The following is a 19456-nucleotide window of genomic DNA, read 5'->3' on the forward strand; positions in this document are numbered from 1 at the left end:
CGAGTAGCTGGGACTACAGGCGTCCGCCACCTCGCCCGGCTAGTTTTTTGTATTTTTTTAAGTAGAGACGAGGTTTCACCGGGTTAGCCAGGATGGTCTCGATCTCCTGACCTCGTGATCCACCCGTCTCGGCCTCCCAAAGTGCTGGGATTACAGGCTTGAGCCACCGCGCCCGGCCGACTATATTTCTAAATGGAAACAGTGGACAAAATGTCTGTCCATTGTTAATTTGACACATCATCTTTCAGCTATTGTTTGGATGTGGGAGGCCTGAATCACATATCTGGAGCTATTCATGAGTTTGTAATGAGGTCCTGCTGACCTTGGATCTTCTGGCTGTGTAATTATCTTACTCTGGTTTAACATCCTCACTGAGTTCACACAAATATTGAACATTTTGAAAATACTAACTAATGAAAATTATATAACCTTTTATTTGATGGTTGAAAATGCCAATGTTTTTATCTTGCAAAAACAATTTTTTTCCTCTCCCAGTACACCAAAATATTCTCTGGAAGAAGGCTGGAAAATGACAATTTAAGTAGAAATGTTGATTTAAGGATATTAGTGCGATGAAATCTTGCAAGAAGCAAAATTCAGTGGAAGTCAGGTTCTTCTTGGGCCACATGTTTCACACACTTACACATATACATATGTGTTTCACACACTTACACATATACATATGTGTTTCACACACTTACACATATACATATGTGTTTCACACACTTACACATATACATATGTGTTTCACACACTTACACATATACATGCATATATATATATCTCAGGGGTACAATGGAATGCTATGATAAGTCTGTTTCAGCTATGAGTTATTTTAATATATACCTTAGGCTTGTAGGTAAGCCTTAGGGGTGTTTCATATTGCACGGAATCAAGATAAAAGAGACTGTTTGATATTGACCTTTTTATATTTCTAGGTAAAAGCAAAAATCGCTTGAAGTTAAGGCTGTTTACATCACAATCTGAGATACTGAGGGAGACTCACTATGCCCACCTATTGCTCAGATATTTAACATTTGGAATACTATTTAATATTTAAAAATCTTCTTCTATTTCTAATTATTTTTGACAAGTGCAATCTCATTATACATTCATTCCTTCCATTTTGTCAATATGATTACAATATCATGCCTCAGTTTAAAGAGCTGTAGTCCATTGAGGGTTAGAACTTTCAACATCCGAATATGTATATATATGTGTGTGTGTGTGTGTGTATGTGTGTGTGTGTAGAGAAAGTTTATTGTTTATGGTTTTCTTTGTTTTTTATTTTGAGTACACTAAATCTTTAATAAATTAGTATCTACTTCTACTGCAGAGGAAAAAGCAGGATTTTTTTTGTCATTTACTTTTTCCACCGTATTTTTATTTATGTCAATGGATGTCACTACCTTCAAAATGAACACATCCGAGTTTAGGTTGAACCAAAATTTATTTCATTATTTCATTTGCGAATTTATAAAAGCTTTCATGATATATACCTTGAGGCAACTGGAGAAACCTAGAAGGATTCTCAAATCCAGGACTAAAAATCATTAGGTTAAATCTAGGGATTAGATAAGGCAAAGGTTTATGTCAGAAAGTTTTATAGACCCCTTGCCTTTTCTTGAAGATAGTAAATGGGCAGTCTGCTTCTCTGACATCAGCCAGCTAACGGGCACACCTGTGTGTCTTTACTTCGCGAGAGATCAAGCAACTGTTTGGCAGGACAATACCAATACATGTGTTGATGGTGAGTCAGCAGCATGATATTCAAAAGCAAAGGATTGCATCTTTTGTAGGGGCTATAGTTAGCTGCCTTGGGTATTTGTGGCATAATATTAAGAAGAAACATAGCAGCAAAACAACCTCACATAGGATAATTTTGGTAAAACATGCAATACAAATAATCCATTAACAAAAGACAGGCAACACCTGGTGCTTATCAGTAGTAATATATGAAATTAGACACAATTTCCTGTTGGGATTCCTTGCTTGTAATGAGATTAGATGCTGTCTTTTTAGAGCCTTCGTGTTTTATGTGTTGAGAGTAAGTGAAGGTCCTTACCGAGAAGGAAGATCTTCTGTGGAAATATCCCAACTGTAAAAGGAAAGGAGAAGGAAAACTAGGGAAGAACATAGATCCTCAGGGAGCTATAGATGCATTTCTAATAGGTAGCCAGTCTGAAAAATGAATCTGCCTTCATTTACCAATTGATGTAACATTTTAAAATTAAGATATCTGAAGAAGATTTAGGCTTTATAAGAATATCATCTTGAATAATTTAACAGGAAAATCTGTGTTTTAGGGTAAAATGACTTGATCAAATATTGCTAATTTTTTACAAACTTTAAATTTTGCTAGAATATGCTTGTTTGGCACAACAATTAAAGGTTAAATTGAAGCTAGACGGACTTCACAGAACTAAAAATTAATTTGATTTCTATCATCTACTTTCCCCAGTGTTCTGTAACAGCTACTCCTGTCAGACCATATTTTGTTACATGAGGTAGAAGCACAGCTTTTGGCAATGATCTGGGAAGAAGGGAATAGTTAAAGAAAAGCAGTAGAAGCAACAACTGAATAGGAAACGAAATATAAATCGTGGTAGCAGAGCAACAGAGCGACTATGCAGGGTGTCTGTGGACTAGTGCTTTCATAACACACAGTTCAGGACTCATGAGATTCAGCTTTGCAAGTCATTAGGTTTCATTAAGTCTATTTCCTTGCTAAAATGATGCCACAGTGAGGCTTAATGAAGCAAGGGCCCTGAAAGGGAAAGGGAAGAATCTAGTTGGCATAAAAAGCAGAAATCTTCAGGAGAAAAAATAGGAAAATCTGGCTAAGGTGGCAAGCCAATCTTGCCTCTCTCCAATTTTCTAATGAAATATACACCATCCTGTGATTTTACAACTCCCACCCAAAAGTTTTGATGGAACGTCGTACAGACGGGGATAATTCTCATTCCCGAGAAATATTATCTTACGTGACTGACTGGCCATTTTCAGTCAGCAGAATGAATGGATCACGTACTAAGAAAATTGAGTCACTTTAGAGCGATACTCCGCTCTCTTTATTGAATGCTTGTATTCAAAAGCTTCTCTGTTATTGAGCTTTAAAGACACACACTACGATACATATCAATGCTACTGTGCTAGAACCAAAGCAAGTTAACTGTGCCTGCCCCCAACATAAGCCATTTGCTACCCTTGGTGTAGTTTTGCTTTAGATTAGTGAACAAAGTATTTGACTGGCTGCCTTTTGAAACCCAATCAGTTTGCCTGTAAAGGAGCAGCCAATCTAGTTTTTTCATTTGTTTCTCTATTTTATATGCTGTTTTTAAACATCTCAGTGTGGTTCTAGCCATTAACAAGGACTGTGATTGGCCTACCTGCAATTTTTCTGATTCAGTTTTTTTATTGTACATTTTACTATATGCTGAGAAGTATTCTATGTGTTACAAATATTGATTCATTTAATCCTTACAAGGACCTTGAGGTAAGTTCTATCATTATCTCCATTTTACAGATGGAGAAACGAAAGTACCGAGAGGTTAAGTAACTTGCTTAAGGTCATACAACTAGAAAGTGATGAAGTCAGGAACTGAACCCAGGACACCTAGTTCTAGAATCCAAACCAAACCACCATGTTCACTGTCCTTTGCTTGTCTTCTCTTTACACTCATTTCTTTACACTCCCTTTCAACGTTACACTTGATGGAGATGTTCTGCTTTTTGCTGTCATTAGTTTATTATTCAGCTAGAGCAATTTCGTTAGCACATTGGTGCTTGGCTTCTAGTTAGACTGGGCAGGCGGCGGTAAGATGGTGTGAGATTTCAGTGAGACAGGTGTGCGTTAAACTGTAAGTCCTGGAAGTGCCATGATTATCATGTAGTCATTGCAGCAGGTTTTCTACCACAGATTTTTCTTCAATGTGGAGTCAGAGGCCTGGATTCAAATCCTGGTGCCATCACTCACTAAATTCTGTGGCCTTGTGCTAATTGCTTACCTCTTCATTTCACAGAATCCTCATCTACAAAATGGAAATCAATCATAGTACCTATGTTGTAAGATTGTCATGGAGATTAAAGGGGACAATACACATAAACTGCTTAATACGTGCCTGGCACATGATAATTGCTCAGTAAGCATTAGCCAAGATTATGATTATTGTGATTGCTATATCAATTTTAACCATGATTTATCACATAAGGCCCAAGCATCAGAGAATAGATTGGGTTTATTTTTCAGCTAAGGCCACTCTCAGGCCAAATTCTCTGGGAAAGGTGGCATCTGATGTTGGTTTATTGAGAAGGAAAGTGGAAGTCACATAGTCTTGGGAAAAAGAATGCTCTGTTTCTACATTCTAATTGTGAAATGTCTCACTCTCCAACATGCTAATTTGGGGGAGTAAGAAATAGTAGTTGAAACTGGCATGCCAAAATGAGTCTCAAAAGGGCCTGACACATAGTAGGTACTCAACAAATGTTACCTTCTTACCTTATATAACCCACACTCCTTGCTTGTCACTCTTATTTTTCATATGCTCAAACCTTGGATTTAATCAAGTTACAGTCATTGCATTACTTTTCTCTATGGCTTCATTCACCTTATTCCTACATTAAATACCCTCAATTGTCTTTCCATGCTTCCAAGTCCTACACGTACCCCAAGGACCAAGTCAAGTATGGTGTCCTCCATGAAGCATGTCTGAGCCACATGAGCTTACTTACAGGTAAAGAGAAACTGAGAGCAGGAACTGTGTGTGCAAGAACTGAACGTGTGACCTTCCAGAGACCCCAAGGTCAACTGTCCTTTCAGACAGAACAATGATAAGACATCAACAGTAAACCCAGAAGAACTTAGGGCAAGATGACTCAAAAGTTGATTACGTCCTCCTCCTGAAGATGTTTGGCTGTAGTTTTTCACAGTGTTCTTCAGGTTTTGGAACCAGTGCCAGAGAAGATGGGGAGGGAGCCTGGGTGGCAGAGTCACTGGATTAGAAAGCATTTACCTGGCATCATCCAGAACAAGTTGACTGTCAGGGATCAGGCTGGAGGTCTACAGTCAAAAATCCATTCTGGAAATAATACTTTTGCTCACGAGAATTTTGAAGACGTGAAACTATGAAATTCCATGCCTATTGATAATCAAAAATACTTTTTAGATAGAAAATTTAGATAGAAAAATTATCTAAAACCTTGGAAATGGGGCAAAGGGATGACTGTATGTTCTTTCAGGGACACACGGGAGCTCTTCCTAACAGGTCCATCCAAGGATTACTTAATTTTAGAGGGAAATGTACTTTCACTCGATTTACTATTTACTCCTTTTTTTTTTTTTCTTTTTTAGAGACAGGGTCTCACTTTGTTGCCCAGGCTGGAGTGCCGAGACGTAATCGTGGCTCACTGCAGCCTTGATCTTCTGGCCTCAAGCGATCCTCCCACCTCAGCCTCCCTAGTAGCTGGGACTACAAGCATGTGCCACCATGCCTGGCTAATTTTTTAAATTTTCTGTAGACATAGAGTCTTGCTATGTTGCCTAGGCTGGTCTCCACCTCCTGGTCTCAAACAATCCTCCTGCCTTGGCCTCCCAAAATGCTGGTATTACAGACATGAGCCACTGCACCTGGCCTGATTTACTATTTACTCTTGATTAAGACCCAGACTCTGAGAGGTTATATAACTTGAACCATTTTTTTGTCTGGTTGAGATGTAAATAATTTCTGTCCCGTAAAATAAATAGCCCCAAAAGATATTTTTGTTGCTCTGTAGGATATTAGCTACTTTTGTATCTAAGTAAGAAATCTTTTTTTCTTTTTCCCTGTATTAGGAATTCATAATTTAGTAATCTTACTCCTGCATTCCCTCTTTCAGTGCCTGTGTATACTTGGTCTCTCAAATTCTGCTTTGAACCAGCTTTACTATCCTGTTATTATCTGAATAATGAGATAAATAAATCAATATGTGCTTACTTTACATTCATATGAGAGTCATGTTTTCAATGTTTAAAGTATCATGCTTTGATAAACGCTGGTCTGAAAGTTAGAAGTTTTACAGAGAAGTATTAATGCCTCTGAGAAAGAATTTTAAAAATAAAACTCAGTGTGAAAGTTTTTCTTCTTCTAGCAAATTTGGAACAGTCAGATAAGAGGTAAACAGCCAGAATGCTTAGTTGCTAATGATAGACAGTGAGTCCAGACAGCACTGTTCTGAATGTTGCGAATGTGATTATCAGAAAAAAGTATTAGGAGTGAAGTAGTGCATAACAAAGAGCTGAGCTGAATAATTTGCCAGGTGAGTGTTTGACTTTTTTGGAAAAAAAGAAAAAAAAAGAAAATTGGATTCAGTTAACTTTAAAATCTGTGTCAGTTTTGAATGTAAGATAAACTATTACTTGACAGTTCTTCCTACCTAACAGAAACCCATAAAGATGAATTGAGATGAAAATGTATTGTATTCTTTTGGTTGAACATGTAATTTTCAACAATCCTCTCAATTCTTTTCATTGTTTGCCATGTATCCATGGGTATGTGTAAAGGTTAAGAAACTTACTTGGAGATATTACTATCTTCTGTTCTGAGATATTTGACGGGTTTCGGGTGTGTTTTTCCTCATAAACTTCTGGAAGAGACATTGGTGCTCCCATAATGGAGATGTGTTGGGGTTTGGGGACTGGAGGCAGTGTGAGGTGGTGGTAAAAAGTTCAGGCTCACCAGTTAAATTGTCTGGTTCAAATCCAGGGCCTACTACTTTCTAATGATAAGCCAATTATTTAACTTCTCTAAGCTTTAGTTTCTTCTCCTGTTAAATGAGGATAATAATAGAACTTCTCAGAGTCCTTCTGGGGAGCTTGGCATAGTGACTGGCAAATGGCAAGCATTCAATAAGAGGGTGCTATTATTATTTACTGGGTAAGTAACATGTGAATGTGCAAATTTTTCCCATTTTGTATATGGCTTACTTTTTGGGTGTCTCTTTAACCATTTCTCCTCTTTCTCCCCCTTACCCATTAGGGCCAAAGTGAAAAATCAATAGGATTTTAGTACCCATTAATGTTTATCTAATAACATTGTTGCCCTATCTTATTTGAAAGTAAAACAAAACAAATATCACAAAAGTTAAATATCTCCTATTTCTGAAGTAAAGAATTTATTGTTACATTCTTTCCCATAAGTGTACCACTAATTTTTTCTTTGTGGACCACAATGTCCTCTCCCCAATCCCATAGGATTGTTTGACTTTTGCTGAAACTTCTAGCCCAGTTGTGGGGAGTAGGTCACTGCTGTCTCTTCATTCCTACAGTGGCAGTCTGGGAGTAACCTAATGCTGTCACTTTACTTGAGAAGGAAGAAACATCCACGTCAGTCACGATTTAAGCTGTGTTCCCAGCCCTGGTTTTATCAAGTATGACAGCCTAATTATAAGGCTTCCTACACGAGTTAATGTAGGCAACCAAGATCTTCTTGTCCTGATGTGGGTCTCTTGTGTTGTAATGCAGTCCTTTTCTAGCATGTTCATAGAACATGTTTATTTGAGACTAATCCTTCAAGAGACTGGATAATTTCACCCCCAAATTTCCTAACGTTGTCTGAGATAATCTACTTATATGACAGTGCCAGGGGCCTTGGACAGTGTGTGAAGGAGGAATTCTAAAGATATCAGAGTGTCAGTGCTTAGTGCAAAGATTAATCATGATAAGGTGCACAACTGGACAGGGGCATTCAGGGTTGACAAGAATTCATATGAGAAGTCCTAGTTGGTGGAGGTAAGAATTTTGGTTCACTGCCAGCCCAACATGGGTCAGTAGCATAGTTCAGCTGAGGATATCAGAAGAGAGAATAGACTGGGCTATAATTTTGTGTTTTCCCCACTACAAAGTGCAAGTTGGAGCTTAGCGGTCATTCACTTGGGCTGTTGTATGAAATTTTCTGGCATCAAAATGGAGGAGATTAAGGTAAAATGATCCTTGAGGTCCCTTAAAACTGTAAAATTGGATGCTGCTTTGTTTCTTTCTCCAATTTTTAAAATAATAAAGTATAATTTATCTTTAATAAAGTGTATAGATATTAAATGTAATGTTTGATGAGGTCTGACAAAGGTATACACCCGTGTAACCCCTCCTCAATCAATATACAGAACATTTTCATCACCCCATAACGTTCCTTGTGGTCATCTACCATCAATGTCCCCTCCCCATAGGTAATCACTGTTATGATTCCTATTAACACAGATTCTCGAACTTTATGTAAATGGAACTATAATAGTACAGTCATGCATTGACTAACAATGGGGCTGCATTCTGAGAAATGCATCATTAGGCAATTTTGTCATTGTGTGAACATCATAGAGTGTATTTACACAAACCTACATGGTGTATCCTCCTACACACCTAGACTAGATGGTATAGCTTATTGCTCCTAGGCTACAAACCTGTACAGCATGTTACTGTACTACTATAGGCAACTGCAACACAGTGGTAAGTATGTGTGCCTCTAAGCATATCTGAACATTGAAAAGGTGCAGTAATAATATGGTATTATGATTTTATGGGACCACTGTCATATATGCTGTCTGTCATTGATCAAAATGTCATTATGTGGTGCATGACTATATGTACTTATTTATATCTGGCTTCTTTCACTTAACATAATGTTTGTGAGATTCATTCATGTTGTTAAATGTACCATGGTTCATTCTGTTTTATTGCTGAGTTGTATTCCATTGTATGGGTATACCAAAATTTGTTGATCTCCTGTTGATAGACATTTGAGTTTTGGGCTATTATGAATAAAGCAGAATAAATATTATTGTACAAATCTTTAGGTAGACATACTTTTTTCCCTCTTGGATAAATATCTGGGAGTGGAGTTTCTGGGTCATAGGGTAGATGGATTTAACTTTATAAGGAGCTGCAAAGTTCCTTACCAAAGTTTCCAAAAGTAATCGTATAATTTTACATTTTCACCAGCTATGAATGAGAGTCCAGGTGTCCTACATCCTGGCCACCCTGGTTTTCTTGTCATCACGTGTATCCATTTCCTCTGGGTGTGTTCCTAAGGAAACCAGAGAGATGACCACTGTTACCAGCAAAACTTCCCTTGAAAAGTTACCCTAAGCTAGACCAAATTAAAATAAAGAGCTTCTGCTCAGCAAAAGAAACTCAACAGAGTAAACAGACAACGTACAGAATGGAGAAAATATTCACGAACTACACGTCCAACAAAGGCCTAACATCCAGAGTCTATAAGGAACTTAAAACAATTGAGCAAGTGAAATACAAATAACCTCATTTTAAAAATGGGCAAAAGATATAAACAGACACTTTTCAAAAGAAGACATGCAAGCGGTCAACAAACATATGAAAAAATGCTCTGCAGCATGCATCATCAGAGAAACAAAGCAAAACCACCATGAGGTACCACCTCACACCAATCAGAATGACTATTATTAAAAAGTCAAACACCAACAGAATGCCTATACACTGTTGATGGGAAGGTGAATTAGTTCAGCTACTGTGAAAAGCAGTTCAGAAATTTCTCAAAGAACTTACAACAGAACTACCATTCGTCATGGAAACCCTATTACTGGTATATATCTAAAAGAAAACAAATTCTTCTACCCAAAAGACACATGCACTACCATCTTCATCACAGCACTATTCACAATAGCAAAGCCATGGAATCAAGTAGGTTCCCATTAATGGTGGATTGGATAAAGAAAATGTGGTTTATATACACCATATAATACTATGCAGCCATAAAAATAATAAGGTCATGTCCTTTGCGGCAACATGGATGCAAGTGGAGGCCATTATCTTAAGTGAATTAATGTATGAACGGAAAACCAAATACCACATATTCTCACTTAAAAGTGGGAGCTAAACAATACGTACACATGGACATAAAGACGGGAACAATAGAAACGGGGAACTAGAGAGGGGAGGTGGGGAGAGGGGCGAAGGTTGAAAAACTAACTGGTGGATATTATGCTCAGAACCTGGGTGACAGGATCATTCATATCCCAAACCTCAGCATCACATAATATACCCAGTAACAAACCTGCACATGTACCCCCTGAATCTAACATAAAAGTTGAAAAAAAGTTACCCTAAGCTGATAGGATGACCAGAAAATAGCATGCATTGATCATACTGGAGGTGACTTTTGAGTAAGGTTTAACTATTAATCATCTTAAGGTAAATTAAAGCTACTGTGTGATTTACAACTAACCATGTGGGGAAAAACATGTGTATGCTAGTTTATCATTTCCTCATAGTGTCTTAGAATGACCTGAAAGCTATAGTTGCTAGTGTTTTTACATGAAGTACTTTGGAAGTTTGTTCTGGCAATGGGCAGATAGGAGGAAAGTAGCAAATTACTTGTCCATCAATTTGAGGTACTTTTGGAAAAAGAATCCCTGGCAAACTGGTAATCTGTGTTAAGGGCTTCTTGGGGCTCAGAAAACAATTCCCCAACAAATGGCACTTTGTCATGTGAACTACAAAAGCAGCCTCAAGATCTCTCTGCTCTCTGACACCCCTCCCCCCACGCCCCCATCTCAATCCTCTGTTTCTCTCAAAGCATAAGATGAAGCTGTTCTCAGAAGTTCTGTTATCTACTTGGAAAGCTGACTGCCAAAGAGGAACACAATTACCCCAATCTCCTGCCTGAAATTTCATTAACCAGAGAACTTGAAATTCAAATCACAGAGGAAGAGACTGAAAATTAAACACCACACCTAAAGCCCAGAAAAACTTTGTCTGAAACTATCGTCTGTTCTCAGGTTCAATTTTCCAAAGATAATTATTTACTAACCATTGTCTGAGCAATGGGTCCATTCATTCCCCCTAATAATTATTTACTACCCCTCAAAATAGCCATATTCCTCCCATCTCCCTTTCCCCGTAAAAAAGGGTATATAGGCATCTGGACTTCATTGAGTTATTGAGTAATCATTCCCTTGCAACTGCCTCGTGCTTATACACGTTAATACATTTGTATGTCCTTTTCTCCTGTTAATCTGTATATTGTCAGTTCATTTTCAGTGATCCTTCTCCTGTTAATCTGTATATTGTCAGTTCATTTTCAGTGATCCTTTAGAGTTCAGAGGAGAAGCTTTCCCTAGGCCTTCACAGCTTTAGGCATAAAAAAGCAAGGTTGGACAAAATATCATGGATATATCATATATGGAAGAAAATGTTGTACAAGGTGACTCTCTTATATTGTGAATGAAGAGGTATTTTGCATGGTAGATTAATAATTTACCATTATTTATTAAATGATTACTACATGCTAGGCACTGGAGTCAATATTTTCATATATTGATTCATTTAATCCTTGCAACAACCCTACAAAATATGTAATGTTAATTTCCCAGTATTATGGAAGAGGAAAATGAAGTTAACCCATGGACAGAACTATTACACAGTACAGCTAGGATTTGAACCCAACAGTCCATGATCAAGCTACACTTTGTTAAGAAAGTTAAGCTGAATAGTCATGTGAAAAAAAGTTGTTTTGTGTGTGTGTGTGTGTGTGTGTGTATGTGTGTGTGTGTGTATGTGTGTGTGTGTGTGTGTGTGTGTGTATGGGTGTTATAGGGTGACCAGCAAGTCTTCAAGCACAAAAAACAATTTCATTAGGATAAAATTCTATGGGAGAAGTGGAATGAAATATGAGATTGATGATGAGAAGAAACATAAAGTTTCTTTCTATATATTTAAGAAAATGAATCATAAATATCTAAATGGTATTTAGATTCTATTGGACACTTTTAAATGAATGATGTGTCTGTTTTATTTGCAAACATACATATTCATACTGCATTGGTAATTCTATTGTTTATAATTATTTAAGTTTATGATGAAAATCTTGAGATGTCGACTTAAAAATGGGTAAAGAGGTTACATGGGTTTTCAAACTTCTGTTAAGTGAGACAGCAGTTAAATTCTGAAGACTATGACTTTTGAAGGGCAGGGATCCCGGCTTAGTTACATTTTAATCCTTGCACTTGACACAGTGCCCAGAATCTACAAAGTTCTCAGTTCACCTTTGGAGAATGAAGATGCAAGGAAAACAATGTATTGTGAAAGGCTATGCACAAAAGTCCCAGAGCCACAGAAAAGACTTCATGCATCATCAGTGTCAATGAGCAGAAGCTTCTAATCTTCCAGCCTTATTTCCTCTGCTCAGAAAATAGAATTCTAAAATAGTTATCTCATACCAACGAACAAATACTTTTAATAATGATGACTATTGTGATCATGGTATTTTACAGTTCAGAAACTCTTTTGTGGACATCAGCTCATTATAATCCTGGGTGGGGAGTGCAGCAGTTCCTTTCTTTCAGTCCCCATTGTCTATAAACTTTCATCAGGTTGATTTTTTCTGCCTCAGACAAGCAGTTAAGTCTTGGGATGCTACATGGCTTGTGCAAGGACTGACAATTTACTCAAGAAGGTAAAAGTAAGGGAGGGGAGGCAAGAAGGGGGCTTCTCAACTTGAGTATTCTTTAGTTCCAAGACTATTATGAGATGCCTGCAACATGGGGTCGTCAATTTCTGTCTACACAGGAGATAAGTGGAAGTTCCCTGTGGTTCGTCCATCCATCCATTTAAAAAACATAAACACCCACTTTGAGCAAGATCTTGGGGTAGGAGGAAAAGAGGCAAATAATGCTCACAAGTATACTTTTTCCTGCCTCAGCCTCCCTAGTAGCTGGGATTACAGGTGTGTGCCACCACACTTGGCTAATTATTTTGTATTTTTAGTAGAGACAGGGTTTTGCCATGTTGGTTAGGCTGGTCTCGAACTCCCGACCTCAAGTGATCTGCCTGCCTCAGCCTCCCAAAGTGCTGGGATTACAGGCATGAGCCACCACACCCAGCCTAAAGCAAATACTTTCTTGGGAAAATACTTATTTCAAAATGCTGTCAGGCAGAATTATTGTTCCCCATATAACTTAATATTTTCTGTAGGAGAGATGAACGCCAACCTTCCCCTCTATCCACTGAAAGTTTTCTGGAATGAACTGACAGTAGGCAGGCTAATAGGAGAAAAAGGCATATAAAATTTAATAATGTGTGTAAGCATGGATGTCCCACAAATATGAAACTCAAAGAAGGGCCAGATTGTTGAGGCTTAAATACTCTCTCCATAACAGAGAGGGGAAATGCAGGATGTATGTAATTTTGAGGGATGGTAAATGATTTTTAGGGGAAATGCATGAAACCAAAGAACAGACAATTGGCCTGGGACAAAGTTCTACTGAGCTTTGGGGGAAGTGGAGATAAATTGCAGGAAGATGAGGGACAGAACTTCACTGTGAACAAAAGTCATCTTATTATGTAGATAAAGTCTCCCAGGTAATCTCTTAGAGCTGCCTTTGGAAGAATAGATGAAGTCTATCGGGGTATGGTGATGACTTTTAGTCTTTTCTCTTCTCCGGTGGTTAATCTTTCCTTCTTTCTTTGTTATTTGATAAAATCCCCGGGGTGGTGCGGGAAGGCTGGGGTGCTGTCCTTAAGATAATTACACTTCTAGGCCAGGCGCGGTGGCTCAAGCCTGTAATCCCAGCACTTTGGGAGGCCGAGACGGGCGGATCACAAGGTCAGGAGATCGAGACTATCCTGGCTAACATGGTGAAACCCCGTCTCTACTAAAAATACAAAAAACTAGCCGGGCGTGGTGGCGGGCACCTGTAGTCTCAGCTACTTGGGAGGCTGAGGCGGGAGAATGGCATGAACCCGGGAGGCGGAGCTTGCAGTGAGCCGAGATCATGCCACTGCACTCCAGCCTGGGAGACACAGCGAGACTCCATCTCAAAAAAAAAAAAAAAAAAAAAAAAGATAATTACACTTCTTTTGGAAAAAAGTTGCCTTAGTTAGGTAAAGAAATTCCAGAAAGAGTCCCTTTATGCCCTTGGAGGGGGAAAGAAACAAGGTAACCTAGATATCCTTAATTCTGAGGCAGCTTCTAAGGCCTTCCAATTTCAATTCAAAATGCTCAGCATTCCAAAGCACCATACTTCTGAGTATTGTTCTGCATTCCAACACTATGACCAGAATATTCCTTCTATATAAACGGTATTAAATCTGAAATGTTACTCCCTAACTTCATGACAGATAATGAGTCATATGGATTGCTGTTTTTACCTGTTGCCCAAGTGGAAAACAGAAAGAAGAGAGGATCTTAAAATTATTTCTGTAAAACTTGGAATCTACCTTTAAAGTGATATACCTGAGTGTGATTTATTTTGTAAGCAGGAAGGAACAATGCTGGGCCAAAGTGTGAAATCGGTATTCTTACACACCCATTATTAGTACTTCCTTCTCCCTTATTCCCTACAACTTGGTATCACCATATTAAACTTTGCTATCAGGAAAGAGACTTTCCTATTCTCAAACAAGAATAATGGATTGATTCAAGCAATAGATACTTAGCGGCTCTCTGCCAATCTCCTAGGGGTTGGAGATGCATTGGTGATCTCTGCTCACTGCCTTTGAGATGACCATGGTCTAATGGGAACTCATTCACATCCAGGTAGACGTCGTCAATAATATTAAATGCAGTGGTAGCTGTCAAATGATGGGGTTCAGGACATGCTACCCCAAAATATGACTGTAGGAGACCAGAATGTGCCACCCCAAATACGTGTCTTTGAAAACAGCGGACACAGGAGATGCTTTGACAGCAGAGTAGAAGTTACACTTTCGAAAGAGAAATTTACATCTATAAAGGAGATCAGCATTTGTAAGGGTGTTTCCCTTTGCACCAGGAAGAGAAGGATGAGTAAATCACTAGGAACTCTTGTCATGGAGAAAGCATCAACTTAAAATTTGCGTAACAAACCTTACACTTGTTTAAAATGCTTTTCATAACAGGGCTTTCTCCACACTTCTTTTTCTTTGTTTCAGCACAGGATCATGTTTAAGCCTGAAGTCTAAGACAACCCCTTGAGATATACTCTAGAGATTTACTCATTTCTCTGGGTTTTCTCCCATGTACACAGAAGGTATACATGTTATTAAACGTCTTTGTTTTTCTCTTGTCAATCTGTCCTTTGTTACAAGGAGTTCCAACTAAGAACTCATGAAGGGTGCAGGAGAAAATTGTTTTTCTTTACTTACACAAACTTCACTGCACATAAGCATCACCTGCAGGGGTTGTTTATAATTCAGTAGCTGTGGGGTGGGGCCCAAAGAAGCTCTTTGGTGATGCTGTTACTGCTGGTATGAAAACTACATTTTGAGAGCCATTGGTTTAATCTCAAGGATATTTATACTCCATTAGGATTCAGGAACTCCCAGGCTCAGCGGTAACATGGTTTCTTTGGCCTGATCTTTCCCCAGTCTCTAGTCTCTGATCCTTTTCCTCCTCTATTCACTTCCCATTTCACTATGTACCCAACACTCTCATGCTCCCTTGACCCTCCTCTATCCAACATTGCTCTCAGGAAAGGATTTTATATAAAATATTAGTATGATGTTATAGCAATGTTTTATACCCTTTACAAGGTAATTGTCATTAAAGCATATCCCTGCTTGTGGAATGGGACATATGTCCATGTTACCTTTTTAGGGCCAATTTGTGCAAATCACCTCTATATAGGCATCCCTATTGCACAAGATCTGTTGGTGCAGGTGCAACACACATCAAGGAGTTTCTGCCATATGTTGTACACAAACACACAAACACCAAATGAAACAAACAAACAAGCCACTGTCTGTATAATGAGGGATGATTGTTAAAGCAACTTCCAGCCCTGCTCTTCTATAATGATTTAAGCAAATTCAGGGTCAAGGCAAACTTTTCTGAAGTGTTGCAATTGTCCTCTCTCCTACTTAGGTGCTAATGACACTTAAAAGACCCCACTGCTACCACAACCACCATCCTTTTCTTTATACTCATCAGTTGGCGAGAGAGCAAAACAAGTATCCACATTCCCACTATTGAGATTATGAAAATTAATCTAAACATGAAGTTGTATACAGAATGAAAAATTTTACATGATACTTTTGACTTAAGAATTGTTATTACAGTTAAACTCTGTTGCATTTAAAACAATCACTAAGTATTAACGTAAGAAAGAAATACTTCCTTTTTATAATTTTGATGGTTGCCTTCTCTTCACCCTGCAAATCACAGGGTTTAATTTTTGGTAGATAAAGGGAGACAACCTATGATTACTTCTGGTGTGTGAAACTGACAGAAATTCAACATTAACAGTCAACCTACCAATGAGTTTGGAGCAGGTCATGTGTCTATTCATCTGGGTTAATGTTAGGTGCAATTAATGACTGGATAGTCTAATTATTTCTTAATCTAGTTAACTTTTCAGTTGAGTGGTTGGACCTGAATTTTAATTAGAGCAGTGAGTGGAGAATAACAAATGTGTAAGTGCTGTAGCCAGTGAATTTGAGAAACAGGAAGAAAAAAGCAAATGCTTTTGTCTCTAGAAAGGAGTGGCACAGCTGGAAACTCCTGCTCTCTTCTAATGCTCTATCCCTGCCCTAAGGAGGAGCAGGGTGGAGCTTTGGTGATGTGGGGACAGGAAAGAAGGACGAAGGCAATTTCTCCCAGGCCTAGAGATTATGTTTCAAGCAAGATATTCTTATATTCCTCTACGTTTCTTCTTCATACTTTAAAAAGTAGCCCCCCCAATCCCCTACCCACCCACCTCCACTTACCATCTGACCATTATAGAGGGCTGGTACATGATGGTGATGCAGAGTTGGCAGTCAGATAAAGGCAATGCTGGGTGCAGATTCTTGACATATTACTGGTAGCCTTATCATGCGCTGAAACGGCAAAGAAAAGGAGGATGAACTATTTAATCAGAATGAGTTCAAGTACCTTAGAACAATAATGGTAATGACGTCAGCTACTGATTATAAGGCTTCACAATGCATTCCTTTTTTGATTAGTACATTTTACTCCTTTGGTTCATCAGCGTAATTCACTGAAAGATTGTGGGAGGTAGTGAAGCTTAATACATAGTGAGTTCACCAATTAGGAATGCATTCAGCTGCTAGTAACAAAACTCAACTCTTAAATGCTAGGCAAAATATGAAGCTTTTTTCAAGTATGATTTCTTATCTTCACAGCAACCTTGCAAGATAGTTTTTTTTTTTATAAGTTCATTTTTTTTAGGTAATGAAGCTGAAGCCCAGAGTCGTTAAGTAACTTGCTCAAGGACACAACCTTAAAATAATAGCCTTTCCTGATATTTTCCAAATCAGTAAACATTATAGCATTACTTGAGAACATAAAATGTGTAAATCAATTCATAAAACTCAGGATCAATTTCCATGTGGCCTGATGAAAAACACAGAGGGGCATGTTCCTAAGTGGAAAAGAGGTCCAGGGACAGGATTATCTTTTAGTCAGAGAGTATCCATGTGTTGTACATTTTGTACTTGTTACAAATAGATAGATACTTAGAGGTAAGCATTACTTAGAGGGAGAGGGGTTGGGTACAAGGGACGAGTGTGTTCCCTGTGGTACATACTGTAGGTTGTCTCAACATTCCCTTCCAACAGCCTTCAGCCCTCCTTTTGCTATAAAGGCTATAATGCTGACAACCTTATTTTCTAATGAGATACAAATGGACATCTATTGAGGGTGGTTCTGGGAAAGGTTTTCTTTCTGAACACAAGGGGAGACTGTGTCAGCTGTCATGGTCCTCTGCTCTTTTTTTGTCTTGAATGTAGACTTGACATATGAAGCTGCACTAGCCTTCTTACAACCATGAAGACAAAAGCCAGTACACTAAAAATCACGGATCAGAAGAAGAGAAATAACTGAGTCTTTTGATAATATTACCAGCCCAAGCTTGTCTGCCTTCGAATTGCTCATCATGTGAGAAAAATAAATTCCTATTTGTTCCAGCAACTGTAAGTTGAGTTTCACGTTATTTACTGTTGAATACATTCCCAATTGACATCATCTCCATGGTATAAACCTCACCCCATACCCCATAATGTTTTGCTATAATAGCCTGATAAGCCCAAGGAAAAAATAGTGTACGTGTCAGAAAAGTGTTAGAGAGTGAAGCCTTGTAGTGCACGAAATCAACTTTGTAAATAGTGAAACATAAGTCATGCTTGCAAATTGTGAAACATAAGTTTATATTTTTCTACAGCAGTATAAGAATAATAAATGTATAGGAAAAGATGAAAAGAAAAGTGAAAAACAACCTGTAGATCAGACTATTGTTCAGCATGTATTCATTCCTTCCTACTCCACCTCCCAAAAACTTCTTGGGAGGAGTATACCTACCTTCCCCATTGATGTTAGGCTTTGCCATATGACTTGCTTTGGCCAATGGGATGTGAGCAGAAGTGAGAGGGTACCAGTTCTGAGTCTAGGTCTTAAGAGATATAATGTGTTTCTGACCTATGGCATTTTTGCTAGCACCATGACAAGAGCGCACCTAAGGTAAGCTGCTGGTCTAAGGAGGATGAGAGATGTGTGGAGCAAAGTTGAACTAAATCCACACATTGGAGCTAAGCCCAGGCGAGATCAGCCAAACTCTAGCTAATCCCAGGATACCACATGAGGGAGAAACACATGTTATTGTACAGCAGTAGGTTTTGAAGTGGCATGTTATGTAGCATTAGTATGTCAAATAGCTAACTGATGCAGAACCCTGACAACATAATCTCATGGAGAGAGATACCATAATAGCAGAAGATAGTCCTGCTCAACTACACTATTCACACTGAAACCCTGACCCAAATTAACAAAATTATACTGTCCTGACTGGTTTTTAATCCCTATAGGCTTTGAAGAGGGTTCTTGATATAGGAAAGAGTCAATACAGTTTTTTACTTTGGAGAGAACTGGGAAAAGGTGTAAATGGGCATAGGAGGAGGATTGGTGTCCTGACTTTACCAATAAAAACAGAGAAAATACTAAGGGGTTCTCAGCCACCATCTCAGAAGAGATTTGGGAAAAGAAACACAGAGTCATGACTATAAGCGCTTAGCATGACCCTGAAACTTCATAACTTTCTCATATTTGCTATTTTCTGCCTGTTTCTCCATATGAGTAGTAGCAAAATCTTTGAAATCAGCAGAAAAGTGTTTGTCCTTATTTTGAGGGGAAAAATGAAAGAGAGGTGCAAGAAAGACCACTCCTACTCCACAGCTAGTCTTGTGGAGAATTACCAAGAGATTGTATTAAGAGTAGAGGAAGGAAAAGTTCACTGAGGCGCTGAGAATTGAAGTATGAGGTATTAGGCAAAAGGAAGAAATAAAGGATATACAAGTTGGAAAGGAAGAAGTCAAATTGTCCTGGTTGCAGATGACATGATCTTATAGATAGAAAAACCTAAAGATTCCACCAAAAACCTCTTACAACTGATAAACAAATTCAGTAAAGTTGAAGGACACAAAATCAGCAAAAATCAGTAGTGTTTCTATATACTGACAAACTAGTTGAAAAAGAAATCAAGA

The 19456-nt window shown here is 38.3% G+C and overlaps 1 long non-coding RNA gene across 1 annotated transcript in view; it reads left to right on the forward strand.

The window, feature by feature from the left end:
• The window catches only part of LOC144338543 (uncharacterized), a 232773-nt gene extending 214805 nt beyond the window's left edge, over positions 1 to 17968 (forward strand). Inside the window, exon 3 of the long non-coding RNA XR_013412738.1 lies at positions 17711 to 17968. This is a non-coding gene — a long non-coding RNA (uncharacterized LOC144338543). The remainder of the gene's footprint in view (positions 1 to 17710) is intronic.
• The last annotated feature ends 1488 nt before the right edge of the window (positions 17969 to 19456 follow it).

Source organism: Macaca mulatta, chromosome X, assembly GCF_049350105.2.
Source record: "Macaca mulatta isolate MMU2019108-1 chromosome X, T2T-MMU8v2.0, whole genome shotgun sequence".
Lineage (NCBI taxonomy): Eukaryota > Metazoa > Chordata > Mammalia > Primates > Cercopithecidae > Macaca > Macaca mulatta.